Here is a 13531-nt window from a genome sequence, read left to right as displayed (position 1 = left end):
TGAAGAGTTATGGGGAAAGCAAGCAGATTTCATACACCTACACACACACACATAGACACCTTCTTTTCTGTCAGGCCTTTGAGCTGACAAAGGTAAAAAAAAAAAAAAAAAGTGGGGGGAAGCCCCCCCTGTGGCCTGAGATGGGCGGACGGAGAAGCAGGGCAGGGCAGGCGGGGCTGGGGTGGCAGCAGAGGCCTGTGCCCCACACAGGCGGCAGGCCGAGACCTCCCCATGGGGAGGAAGTGGGGGCACAACTAGGAGTGAAAGGGATACAAGCAAACAGGGGAAACAGTTCCCCATCTCTTCCAAACAAGAATTACTTTTTTTTCTTTTATCACTTCTCCCACTTCTTCTCTTCCTTTTAGGTTTCTGAGCCTTTACTCCATGTTACAGCCTTTTACTTCGTCCGTGAAATTTGTTTCTCATGCACAGCCTGGAAGTAAAAGTTAAGCCCATGTATAACAGGCACAAGTGTCAGGGTTGATGTTGCTGGGAGCGTCACTGGTGCCCTGAGCAACAGAAGGCTGTCGGCTGTCCTGAGCTGGTTCCAGCCAGCTCAGAGGCTGAGGCAAACAGTGGTGGAAAAACCCTCCCAAAATGGAGGACCAAATCTGAGGACCATACAGTGCTCCTGCACAAGCATATTTAGCAAGGAAACTGGCAGCTGCAGGGGACAGGCTGGAGGGGAACACCCTGAGGAGCCAAAAAAGACAGGAACACTGTGAGGGACTGTGACCGCTGATGACCCACACGGGAGCAGGGAGACCCCTGAGGGACTGCAGCTGTGTGCAATGGTGCTGGTTTTGAGTGGGGTAGAGTTATTTTTTTTCCATATTATCTTGTATGGGACTATGCTGTGCATTTGTGCTGAGAACAGCATTGATAACGCAGAGATGTTTTCATTATTGCTGAGCAGTGCTCGCACAGGGTCAGGGCCTTTCCTGCTCCTCACCCCACCCCACCAGGAGCAGGCTGGGGGGGCACAAGCAGCTGGGAGGGGACACAGCCAGGACAGCTGGCCCCAAATGACCAGCGCCATATCCCACACCACGTGGCGTCATGCTCCGCACATAAAGCTGGGGGAAGATGGCACTTCTCTTCCCAAGTAAATGTTTTGACAGGTGCAGGGGAAACCGGTGAAAATAGGGGAGGTTTGGACAGGTGGGCTTGAGGATACGTGTGCAGTGAATGGATGTGTAATCGTGCACTCTTTTCCTCAGTGCTCAAATTACTGTTTAGTTTTGTTAGACCAGCAGCAAAACAGCTTCCTGGACTTTAAACATTTTTGTCTGTGACCGTGCAGAAGTAAAATTTCTTTTGGACTATAAAGTTTATTTTTGAGTTCCCTGGGGATCCTTACAGTGCACTTCATCTTTCTTCCTTTTGTTTTCCTCCCCTCTCTTTTCATTCCTTCCATGAGTCCTCTGGAATTGGATAATAAACTGCCATGAGATGGGTTCTATTCCTCAGTTAATTCTGTATCCAGAGCTTTTTGCAGTGATTGGACTGCAGGCAGTGACTCCTGGCCTGTAATGATATGAAAATGTGACATATTGCTTTTACATGAGGTTGAGAAACATCAGTTGCCTTTCCTTACCAAGTAGGCAAATGCAGGTGACAAAATGTCATGCTTTAACCCCCTTGGAAACTAAGTACCATGCAGCTGCTCATTCACTTTGCTCCCTGCCCTCAGTGGGGTGGGGAAGAGAATTGGAAAAAAGTAAAATCCAAGGGTTGAGATAAGAACAGTTTAATAACTGAAATAAAGTAGAATATTATACTATTACTACTAATAATAATAATTGTAATGAAATGGTAGATAACAAAAAGAGAAAGAAACTAAAACTCAAAAAAACCCCCAACAAATCAACAAGTGATGCACAATGCAATTGCTTACCACCTGCTGACAGACCCCCAGCCAATCCCTGAGCAGCAATCCCCTCCCCACCACCTGGTCAATTCCCCCCAGTTTATATATAGAGCATGATGTCACATGGTACGGAATATCCCTTCGGCCAGCTCAGGTTAGTTGTCCTGGCTGTGTCCCCTCCCAACTTCTTTTGCCCCTTCAGCCTTCTCACTGGCAAGGCATGAGAAGCTGAAAAGTCCTTGACTTAGCGTAGGCACTACTTAGCAACAACTGAAAACATCAGTGTGTTATTAACATTATTCTCATCCTAAATCCAAAACACAGCACTGTACCAGCTGCTAGGAAGAAAATTAACTCTATCCCAGCTGAAACTAGGACAAAAAATCATAATCTTTGCATTCGAATACAAAGGGTCTGTGCCACCCCTGCCTGGTTGCAAGCTCCTACTGCTTCATGGAGCAAAACTGAAAAAAGTAAGATCAGAGTATGCACACAACTCAAATACTATCTGCATGTCCCTGTTTTGTGTGTCACAGATCTCAGTTCCTGAGGCACCATGCTGCCTTTTGAGCAGAAGGTATCTCTGCTCTGTTGGAGGAGGGCTGGCTCCACAGCTATGTGCCAGTCTGTGCAATAGAAAGAAAGGTCTAGTTCAGTAAATCTGTTCTTGATATTTTTTTGCTAAAATAATTTCTCAATGTATACATGTCCCTTTAATCCCAGTGCAGAAGAACAGAGAGCACTGCACACAAGGAGGTTACGAGTTTAGATCCTCAACCCTCATTCACAGTTCTGATATTACTTTTTATAAGGTCTTGCAACAGGCTGAGCCTGTCACTGGTATAGAAAGGTTTTTTCTCCTCATCCACCACCTAAGACATTTGGCAGTGATGGGCAAACAGTTAAAATAAGTTCTGCAGCATTCTGCCAAAGTGCTTATAACCCAGGAGACAGGGCAACAAATGCTCTCAGATAGGCAGGGGAGGACAAGATAAGAACAAGACATGCTTGGCAGTATGACAGGACATCTGCATTTGTCATATATTTTGCATGTGTACTTGGAAATATGAATTGTAAAAGTATGTATTGAAAAGCAGATCCTTGAAGATATTTACAAGGAATCTCTTCTAAGCATGAGAAATGGAACAGGATAAAACCAACCAACCAACCAAAAAACTGCCAAACACGCTCCGCCCCCCCCCCCCCCCCCCCCCCCCTAGATATTCAGGTGTTAGTTGGAAGGAAGAGTTGGTTGGAGGAGCAAATGAGAGGTGACCAATGAATGAATGACTACCTGAGCAAAATGGTCAGCTCTGGGCTGAGCACATCACAGCTGTACGTATTACAGGGGCAGTAACAGAGGGTCAAAAGCACAAATGGCACATTGGTGATGCACAGTTGAATGGGACCTTACATGGGAGATTGACATGGTATTAGCACTTCTTATTCGGGGATGGTGTAACAGGATACCAGTATGTTCTGCATGAGGGCAAGACTGAACCAGAACAATAAGCCTTACCCCATCTGGTTAAATTTTTAGGTTATGCTTCTGTCAACATTGTGACATACCCAGATGGTGCTGCTTGAGGAATATTTGTGTGGTTGGGTGCTTTGCAGCACATTGTTAAATTAAAGCACTAGTTGAATTTCCTTTTTAATGGCTTATTCAAAACTTCATTATTGCTGAAGTGACAATGGGAGTCATAGGTCTGGAAAGAGTTGTACTCTGCACCTGTCTGACATTATCTTCTATCTAGCTCCTACTTGCTCAGTTAGGTTGTGTTCAAGAGAAAAAAAATAACGAAACATTTAAAGGGCATATAATTTGGTAATGCCTAAATTGCTGCCAGTGCTATTTATAAATGATTCAAAATAAAATGAAAGCCACAGCAAACACAGCTGTAGTTTATTTGCTGTCACCCACCTGCTGGTGAATCTAGCATTGAGCTGTAGCAGCTGCTTATCAGCTTCAAACAAAAAAGGATACTTATTATTGTTACTGTTGTCACTACTAAAACTCTCACCTGGATACCTGCAACATGAAAAACCTGGTTCTTGGTATATTTTTTTCAAGTGGTACATCAGAATTTTCTCCACTGCCAGCAGGGACGTTCATCTACAGTCTGATGCAAACCTCCCTGGCATGACATGTCCCTCAGAGACAACCTAAGGTAAGCAAGAATGCTGATGACTGTGCATGCAGTTATTTTTGCAGAAAATACTAGGAATGAAAGGTCTTTAAGTTCCAAGTGAATAGAGTATTCTTGTATTTGTGTGTCCTTGTATTTTCCATTCTCTGAAAGACAAGCTTCTAAAGATAAAATATCTGACCTTACTATCTGCCTATTCCAATCAATGCAAATATCATGAGCCCTGCTTAATTAAACACAAAATACTCTCACCGGTATCCCACCCATTTGCACCCACTGAGGATTTGACTGAAATACTGCTGCAAATATTTTTTTTTCCTCACATTTCTGAACTGTATGGATTTGCAACATAACTAAATAACCAGATCTATTCGTACTCTGCCTCATGAAACTTCTCTTTTTTAACTGTGTACTGTGAATAATTGCTTGATATTCACATAAACTAGTCTCAGGATGTATGATTACTTTCTTGTCTCTGTAGCTAGTCACTATAAAAAGAACATTCTTTGGTCCTTTATGACTTTCTAGCCATATGTGCAGAAAAAAAAAGAAATAAAAATTCTGCTTATCAACACAAAATAAAATTGATGAAGGTACTACCAGTGCAACTCTTACACCTGTCATAAAGGGATAGAAAGCCTGAAAAGCTAGGTCTACCATGGTGGTCATCAAAGGTGACAGTTGCTGTGCATCAGATCCACGCTTCAATACCAGAAGTCCAAACCGCATCTATCTATAAGCTGTTCCTGCTGACATCTCTATGCTCTTCCTCATGCAACCCCCCTTTTCTCAAACACAAGGGTTAGCTCAACTGTTTACTTTGGCTACTTGATTTCAATTGACTGCATACACAAAGTTGCAAAGCAAAGGTTAAACAAGCAGTGCACTTTCTCCAGGCTCAACTGTTAAAAAAGGAAAACGGCAACAGGGAGGCTCTGACGTGGTATAGGGAGAGCTGTGTTGGAAATAGCCATGGGTATAAAGATGAAAAAGTGTTAGTTTTATAAATAAAATATTCCAAGGAACAGCTTCAGAGCGCTGCGGAAGGAATTTGTGTTTCCCTTGTTTTTTTTCCAAGAAATTAAGGGACAAGGGGGAGGGGAACTGCAAAAAAGCACCTAAAGTGGTTTCCTGTTTGAATGGAAGTGAAGCCTGCCAACTGGTGGCAAAAGTTTGCTTTTTACTCTGCTTATGGAACATATCTTGCTAATAGACCAAACAGAATAAACAGACTCTTCATCCAAATAAGAAGTGTTTGGAAGCGCTGGGGAGGAGGAGTGCCAGGCAGAAGGAGAAAAGTGAATTGAAGACTTAGATGTTTTTAAAGTCTTCTCTATTTATAATTTCATCTAATTCAACTGAAATATTTGGCGAAAATGCACATAATCTTTAAGAAGAAAAAGTACATATTTTTAAGAAGTGATTTTCCCTAGAAATTCTAGGAATGTTACTTGTAAGTCTTTTAAAATATAAAAGCTTCAATTACAGTGCTAGCAGACCTTGCCAGCATTATGAAATCAAAGCTGACTTTGAACAGTAAAATATAGGTTACAGAATGCACAGTAGGGTTTCCTGCTTTAGATCTATAGCTTCCAAACTTGCAATTATTTGACAGATTTCTGGAATATATCCTCTTCCTCCAGCATCAGAGAAGGGGGAGTGTTTGCTTAATATTTTAGGGTCCTGACTCCAGGTTTTTTTACCTCTCTCTCTCCTATGAGCGATTATTATCTCAGGAATCACTGATTTTCCCCAACCCCTCGTTAATAGAGTCAAATGCTAAAGCCTAAATCCAGCAAAAGTCCCTCCCAATTGTGCATGATTAAAAGAAGATACAACTTAAAGCTGGATGTTTGGAGTGAGAGAATGAAGTTGGTTGAATTGCTTACACTGCTAAAGTAGTAGCCAAGAAAAATTAGGTTCTTATCCCCTCCAGTACTATCAGGCCTTTTGTACTGATATTAGATACTTTTTCAGTCAATTTCAGGATCCTTTTTTTTTAATATGAAATCATAGTAGTTTACTACAACCATTCCTAATTATTAGGTGAGTGAATTAGAAACAGGAATCCCTGAGTCTTAATCTATTTCTTCACAACTTTCTGCTTGGCATTGGACATACCTGCTTTATTTCAAAGGAAATGTCAAAGAGAATATTCCCTTCCAAAGGAATGGGAAGGGAATGGTCTTTTGAGTGTTCCCTAGAGATCAGAGAGGGGGGAAAAAAACCTGTTCAATGGGATTTGTATAGTGATCATTGATGGGATGACTGCATCATTTTTATCAAGCTGACTGCACTGGAGGAACACGGAAGGAGGAGACGGGAATCAAAAAATGGAGCTACAGGGAGTCCAAGAGAGGCAGTCCAAAGCATGCATGTGAACTTCCCCAGAAGTAGTCAAATGGCTGTTTCACTAGAACTCTCTATGAAGCATCATGAAACAGAAGCACAGAAAGAGTAATGATGAACAACGAGAGAGCAAAAAGCAAGGCAGTTTCAGTCCCCACAGATTACCAGGTGGTAACTTTATCAGATAGGCTGGTGGTCTTAACATTGTTTTATAAACAGAATGTGTTTCTGTTTGGCTTTTTTTGAAATGCTCCTCACTTTGCAGACTTTCAACAAATCACAGAAAGAACTTTTAGCCTAAACAGTGCTGTTTGCGTGCTGTATTCATTCTTGTGGTTGTAAAAGTGAAAGATTCATACTGTGCTACTATTTCTTGTGCCCAAACTTTACTAGTGTCCTCATCATATAAACAAGATATCAGAATACCTGTAGCACATACAGCACAGAGCAAGACCATTAACACAGTGCCCCAAGCTCTTTGCACTGTGTGATTCAGTCTGGGAATTCTGATGATCTGAACTGTCAGATGTGAACTCCTCCTACATTGTTAGTGGTGGAAGTTTGCATAATTGAAAAATAATTATTCCTTAGTATGGAATAAGACTTTGAGTTGAATATTTAAAAATATTTCTTTTCCTTTGGAACTGAAGTGCTATTTCAAATCATGGAATTTGTATTCCTAAACCATTTTGGAGTTTGTGAAAACCTGTGTGTGGAACTACATACTGTTTTAGTTGTGAACATTTTTAACATACACTTTTCCTAAAAGAATTCTAACATTTATTTTGTAACATACATTTCTGCTATATCAATTCATAATAATAACAGCAATGTTCCATCTAAAGTTCTGAAAGTGGTCTGTGGTATTCAGTTCCTGCTTCTACCCTTCTCTCTCTCTTCTGATGGAAATGAATATCCTGATGCTTCATTTTCATGACAAAAACCATAGCAGAAAATAATACAGACCAAGTCTTCTCTGGACATTGACTGAGGTAAGTAAGAAGAATAGGATGAAAATAACATTCCTCACTTACATTTTAGTATCCTTATCAACAGGAAACCATAGTTACCAGTTACAGAGATGTTATTGGTATGCATCATGTTCAGCACTGCAAGTGTTGCATGAGTTACATTTTAACAGTCCTTTTCACATCTGCTATACTGACGTGTATTTCAGGCATGATCAAAAGGATCCTTCTGCAGAGAACAATGAAATATACATTTGCCATAACTGCAATTTACCTTAATACCAGATAACAAATTAACACAAAAAGTTCCTTACGCTTTTTCTATCTGTAGAATGGTGTGAAACTGCCATTTTTACAATAAATTTCAATGTAGCTATCCTGTGTGCAAAGCAGTTGTAACAGGTTTGAGTGCAGCAAATACATTTTCAAGGTTGTGCTGCCTCTTTTACAACTGCAATTACTTCTATGAGCACAGGCAGAAAGGAGTTCTTCTGATGTCAAGATTTTCTGCATTACATTAATTACTTTATTAAACACTTTTGGGAAAGAAGCAAAAGTCTCAGTACCAAGTTGAACTTATTTGTTGGTTATACCATTTTTCTCTTCACTTTTCTCATTTGCTTGTGTTCACAGTTAATATTACATAGTGTGCGGCTTCCTTAATTCTGCAAAGTAAGAATAAGTTGTAAACCCACAACTGCATTTAGTTTTTGCTGCTAAACTCTTCTGTACATGTAGAAACTGAATTACATTTCTGAATTTTTAGATCACATGATATGTGAAAAAAAAGTATCTACATATTCTGTTTTGCATGATTTAAAGAAAATCTAAAAACTCCAAGTGGAGATATTTTAGTTTTGACTTTTGTGAGGTATTTTAGAAATGCTTAATAGACATTTTCTAGGAAAACTGGTATCCTTTAGAATATCAGAGGATTTCATAGGAAAATAGCTATCTACTTGTAAGGTTACGTACTATATTGATGACCATTAGAGGTCATTTAAGGGATCTCAGGAGTAACAGAATTCTTTCAGTTCAGATTCTTTCCAGGGATTCTTGCTCCTTACCTCTTCTGATACTCTCTCCATGTCCCACATATGGAATTTGTTGGCAGGAAAAAGAAGATTGTCCAAATAATCAGTGACACTAATCAGTGACAGATATCCTGAAATTATGCATTAAAAACCCAAGTTTTTCTTTCAATGAGGAAGACTGAGCAAGCAAAGCGGAAGTATACCTATTGTTGCCGAAACAGGTAACATCAGCTGTCAGACGGGAAAGAAGAACCTGGTGGCTGAAGCATCAGAGTAAATGGATGAATGCCCAGAAATAACAGAAGAATCTGGCAGTGGAGCAAAGCTGCAAACATCTGCCTAGTATCTGTGATACATCAGGGCTCTGCAGTGCTTGAATCAGTTCCTTTTATCTCCTGAGTACTGATCTTACGCTCTGTCACATTGTGCCCAAAGGATCCCTCTTCCCTCCTATGCTTTCCTGTTTTGTGTGCTCTGGTCTCACTCTCTTCACTTTGCTCACAGGGCACTACAGAGGCATGCTCTAATACCTCAGTGACTGGGAAAAGTATGGGGAAAAGGAGTCACTGTAAATGAGTCAAGAAAGCAGATTAAAGTTCCAAGAGGAACCGTAAATGTTCTTGTGTACTTGCTGCAGCCCACTTTCACTGGTACTGCTTCTCCTTTTCAAGACTCCAGACTACAAAGTGAGTCTAAAAATCTCTTGCCACACAGCATTTGACCTCCAGATGAGACAGCAGCACTGAGAAAAACTGCATCAGTGTAACCGTAACTTAGAAAAGAAGGCAAAATTCACACTCATCATAATTACTATCTTTTCAGTAGGAATCAAAATGCTATTCTCAAACTTCCTGCATGATTTAACTCCTCTCATTACATTAGAAAACTGTCAAAGCAATGCTCCAAACTTCTCTTAAACACAGTTTTCTCTTCATAAGCTGAGCACAACTCTTCTGATACTCCTGAACAGGAACACACAAGGTCATGCCACCTTCTTCAGTTGGCAGAAGAATAAAACTGTTTCCAGAGGTGCTGCAACAAACTGGCAGGTATTAGCAGTGGTCCAACTTGCTTTCATCTTGTCTTCTGAAAAAACGTGTCAAGCAGTGGTTCTTGTTGACGGAACAAATATGTCTTCAGAGTCTGTGTACCACAAGAAATTGTTTCAGAGGGCGTTTCCATCTATAGAAATTATGACTAATTGATAAGATACATAGAAATAAATATTTAGCATTTTCTGTTAGATCAGGATCTTCTCTTATCCTAATATTGAAATTCCTGATTCAGCAATTCATACATCTTTCCTCTCTTAACAGAGTTAAGAGATCACTAAATTTTAAGACCTAAGATTAGCACTTTAGAAAGAAACAAAAAATAATTAATTTACCTAACCTAGGTGTAGGCTTTCTTTTTGATGTATACAATGGCATTCTTACTGCTAAGGATCCTAGTTTTTTATAGTCACCCAGACCAGTACCTGTTTGGAGCATTTAATGACACTCATCTTGAGCACATGGCCTGGTTTCCTTTATGTACCGAATAGGATTTGTGGAAGGGAAGGTGCTGCAAATCTGTGCCTTGTCCTCACAGAGAACAAGTATATGGCCAGAGGAGCATGCTTTCAGGTCCAAAACCCAGGAATCACTCCTAGGAGCTGTAAAGTAAAAGTAGCATCAGTATTGCATCTCTAATTCATATCAAAAGCCCAACACATAACATCTGTTGCCCAAAATTGGTCTGTGATTCTTTAGCATCTTGTTTAGAATGTAGCAATCAGGCTGAGTGAGCCAAGTTCAAAAATAGAGGAAGGGTGGAGTGCTCTACAGACTAATGTTAGCACAATAGTCTCTGTAAAAGTCTCTTTCAAAGTGTGAAAAGCAGGCACCTGTATTTGAAGTCTTGGGAGTATGTGGGGGAAATGATGAAATTATGTTGTATGCAGGTGATTTCTAGGAACCGCAGAACTTCTTGGAGAGAAAATATTTAACATTATTTTCCATAAAAAGGCAGTAAATATTTTACAATAAAAATGTGGAAGAGAGTTAATTTTTTTTTTCTAGAGAAAAATTATGCTACAATTGAAGTTTACAGTTATTGAAATGCAGATACCGGAATGCAGAATGCAGGGGTCTAAAAAAGAAGTCTATGTTCCAGTACTACCACTTTGCTACTCAGATATCCCAAAGCAAAGTGTGTGAAATTCTGATTCAGGCAAAGTCTATATTAATATGCATTTGGATAAAATCAGGGCTCTAGTCAGATAATCTTGTTGTAGAATCATCATAGAATATTTTGAGTTGGAAGGGACCTTAAAGATCATCCAGTTCCACACCCTGTGCCATGGACAGGGACACCTTCCACCAGACCAGGTTGCTCAAAGCTCCATCCAGCCTGGCCTTGAGCACTGCCAGGGATGGGACATCCACAGCTGCTCTGGGCAGCCAGTGCCAGTGTCTCACCACCCTCACAGTGAAGTATTTATTCCTTATACCTATTATATATCTACCCTCTTCCAGTTTAAAGCCACCTCCCCTTGTCCTGTCACTACATGCCCTTGTACAAAGTCCCTCCCCAGCTTTCCTGTAGCTCCTTCAGGCACTGGGAGGCTGCTGTGAGGTGTCCCCGGAGCCCTCTCTTCTCCAGGCTGAACAACCCCACCTCTCTCAGCCTGTCTTCATAGGAGAGGTGCTCCAGCCCTCTGATTGTCTTCATGGCCCTCCTCTGGACTCTCTCCAACAGGTCCATGTCCTCCTGATGTTGGGGGTCCCAGAGCTGAACACAGTACTCCAGGTGGAGTCTCATGAGAGTGGAGTAGAGGGCATGAATTCCCTCCCTCGACCCTGGCCACACTTCTTTTGACACAACCCAGGATAAGCTTGGCTTTTATGGGCTGCAAGTGCACATTGCTGGGTCACATTGAGCTTCTTGTCAACCAACACCCCCAAATCTTTCTCCTCAGGGTTGCTCTCAATCCATTCTCCACCCAGCCTGTATTTGTGCTTGGGATAGCCTCAACCAGATGTAGGACTTTGACATCAGTGATAAGGCATTTGTCCAAATAAGAAGGACAAGCCCATGAAAACCTCATGAAGTTCAACAAGGCCAAGTACAAACTCAGGCATCAAACTGGATCTTTTTATCTTCTAGCGCCTTTGAGTTCCATCCCATTGGCTGATACAGTATTTCTTGTATACTTAACAGAAGCCAAGCTGGAAAACTTAAAAAAAAAGAAAAAAAGTCAATGTTTGCAGCATCCTTGCTGACCAGAACGAAGAAAGAAGATTCAGCTCTCACATAAGGTATCTGTTCAATGGAAGAGGAAACTATTTTTACCTCTAGAAAATGGATCAAACTTTTTTGTAACTCAGACTACTTTTGCAACTGTGAGGATATCTGTGAATAACCTTGCTGTATGTACTCTTTATATCAGAGATGTCTCATAATCACTCGTACAGAAAAAAACTTCACACGAACTCTGAGGAATCTTGGCATATTCAAGGACACTTTAACAGCTGTTTTTCTCTTCCTTCCACTCATTACAGTCTCATAGTTCTAAAAATCTGTGGAAGAATATCAAGAAACTTAGTTCCCTCGCCAAACAGTGCGATTAAGTGTTTGAGTGCGTATTGATGTCATTGAAGAAGACTCATTTGCTCAAGTTCCTTATCCTCATTTCAATTCACAGGCTCAGTGGGGTATTGTTTTTACATATATACATGCATGTTTTGTCATTCTGGGACTTTTGCTCTACTGGGACCATTCAGATTGTTAAGTTACAAAGAATCCACCAGAGTAGCAAATAGGTACTGATACTGATTCTGATTCACAGTCCCTGCACCCTGTTGTTTTTTTGAATATTACATAAACAAAGCTTGGGGTTGGGAAGAACTGGGATTGGCAGTATTTAAAATACAGATTTTTTTCCCAAGAATTAACAAATCTTTAACATACTGTATATTTTATATGTTGAACAAACTTGATTGTTTTTCTAAAATAAATCATAATTATAGAAGCACTTTTTTCTGTCATCGTCTTCTCTGTGTACTATGCCTCTAGGTGAGTGAGAAAATAAAAAGCAGGTTTACCTCTGTAGGCCAGTATGCCATCTCCAGCAATAAGGCATAGGAGTCCTACTGCTTGGGAGCAGGACATACTGACAGTAGGTCCTACTCCTGGAGCTTTCTCTCTGCTCTTTTCCTACTTTGCACTGGATCAAAGAAAGGGAGAAGCAGAAGAGGGGAGTAAATTATCATCCTGACCACTGCTTCTCCAGACATCACCACTGTTCTAAGTTACTGTCTCCCAGCACACTGCTCTGCACTAATATTCATGGCAGGAGCTGTGTCTCTGGGGGCATGGCTGCTCTTGGCATTACCTCACCTCTCCGTGAGCATGACGCTATAAGCCTGGAGTTCTTACCATGCTCAGATTTTCCACTACACCACTTTCTGCCTTCTGCAGAGGACTTCAACTTGGTGGGACAGAGTGGACTATCCATCATACTCCTTTTACCCCTGCCCTACACTACCAATGCTTTACCTTGCCTCTCCTCTCTCTGTTCTTCCATACAGAAAGGCAGTTTTTCCCAAAACAAATTTGATTTGCCCTGTCATCTCCTTTGTCTCTAATAAGCAGCAGGATCAGTGAGAACCTGGCATCACTGGTAATCCACAGGACCAAGAGGTGGCCACCTGACCTGAGGGAATACAGTGACTGCAGGGTCTGTTTCGTATCCCAAAGCAGAGGAAAAACAATTTGAGCAGTGTCTTGTAGTGGATTCCTAGAGAAAAAAAAAAAAAGAAACATGACAAGGTTGTGGCCATCCTTTCTCTGGCAGACATTCCTTATTTTCAGCAATCTGCCATTCAGTGGGAAGTCTGGACTACTCATTGGTGTAAGATGGCCCAGTGCCACTGAAAATCAGTGTGAGTGTGCTTACACATATACTATGCCCAACACCAGCCACTATTTCTTCTTTCTGTAGTAGAAGAACATAGTTTCAAAACAGTATACATTTATACTCATCAGTATACCCAATAGCTGTAAATTATAGAAAAAGCTTGCAAATTTCAAAGTGCTTTTAGCTAATCTGTGTGCTTGTGCTTGGTGGGTGGAATCAAGCTATAAACTTGTACACGAAATTGCAATGTATGGTTCCCA

This window comes from Falco cherrug, chromosome 2 (genome assembly GCF_023634085.1).
Source record: "Falco cherrug isolate bFalChe1 chromosome 2, bFalChe1.pri, whole genome shotgun sequence".
In the NCBI taxonomy this organism is placed as follows: domain Eukaryota; kingdom Metazoa; phylum Chordata; class Aves; order Falconiformes; family Falconidae; genus Falco; species Falco cherrug.
The sequence above is the reverse complement of the archived record's forward strand: the minus strand, read 5'-3'. Positions refer to the sequence as shown.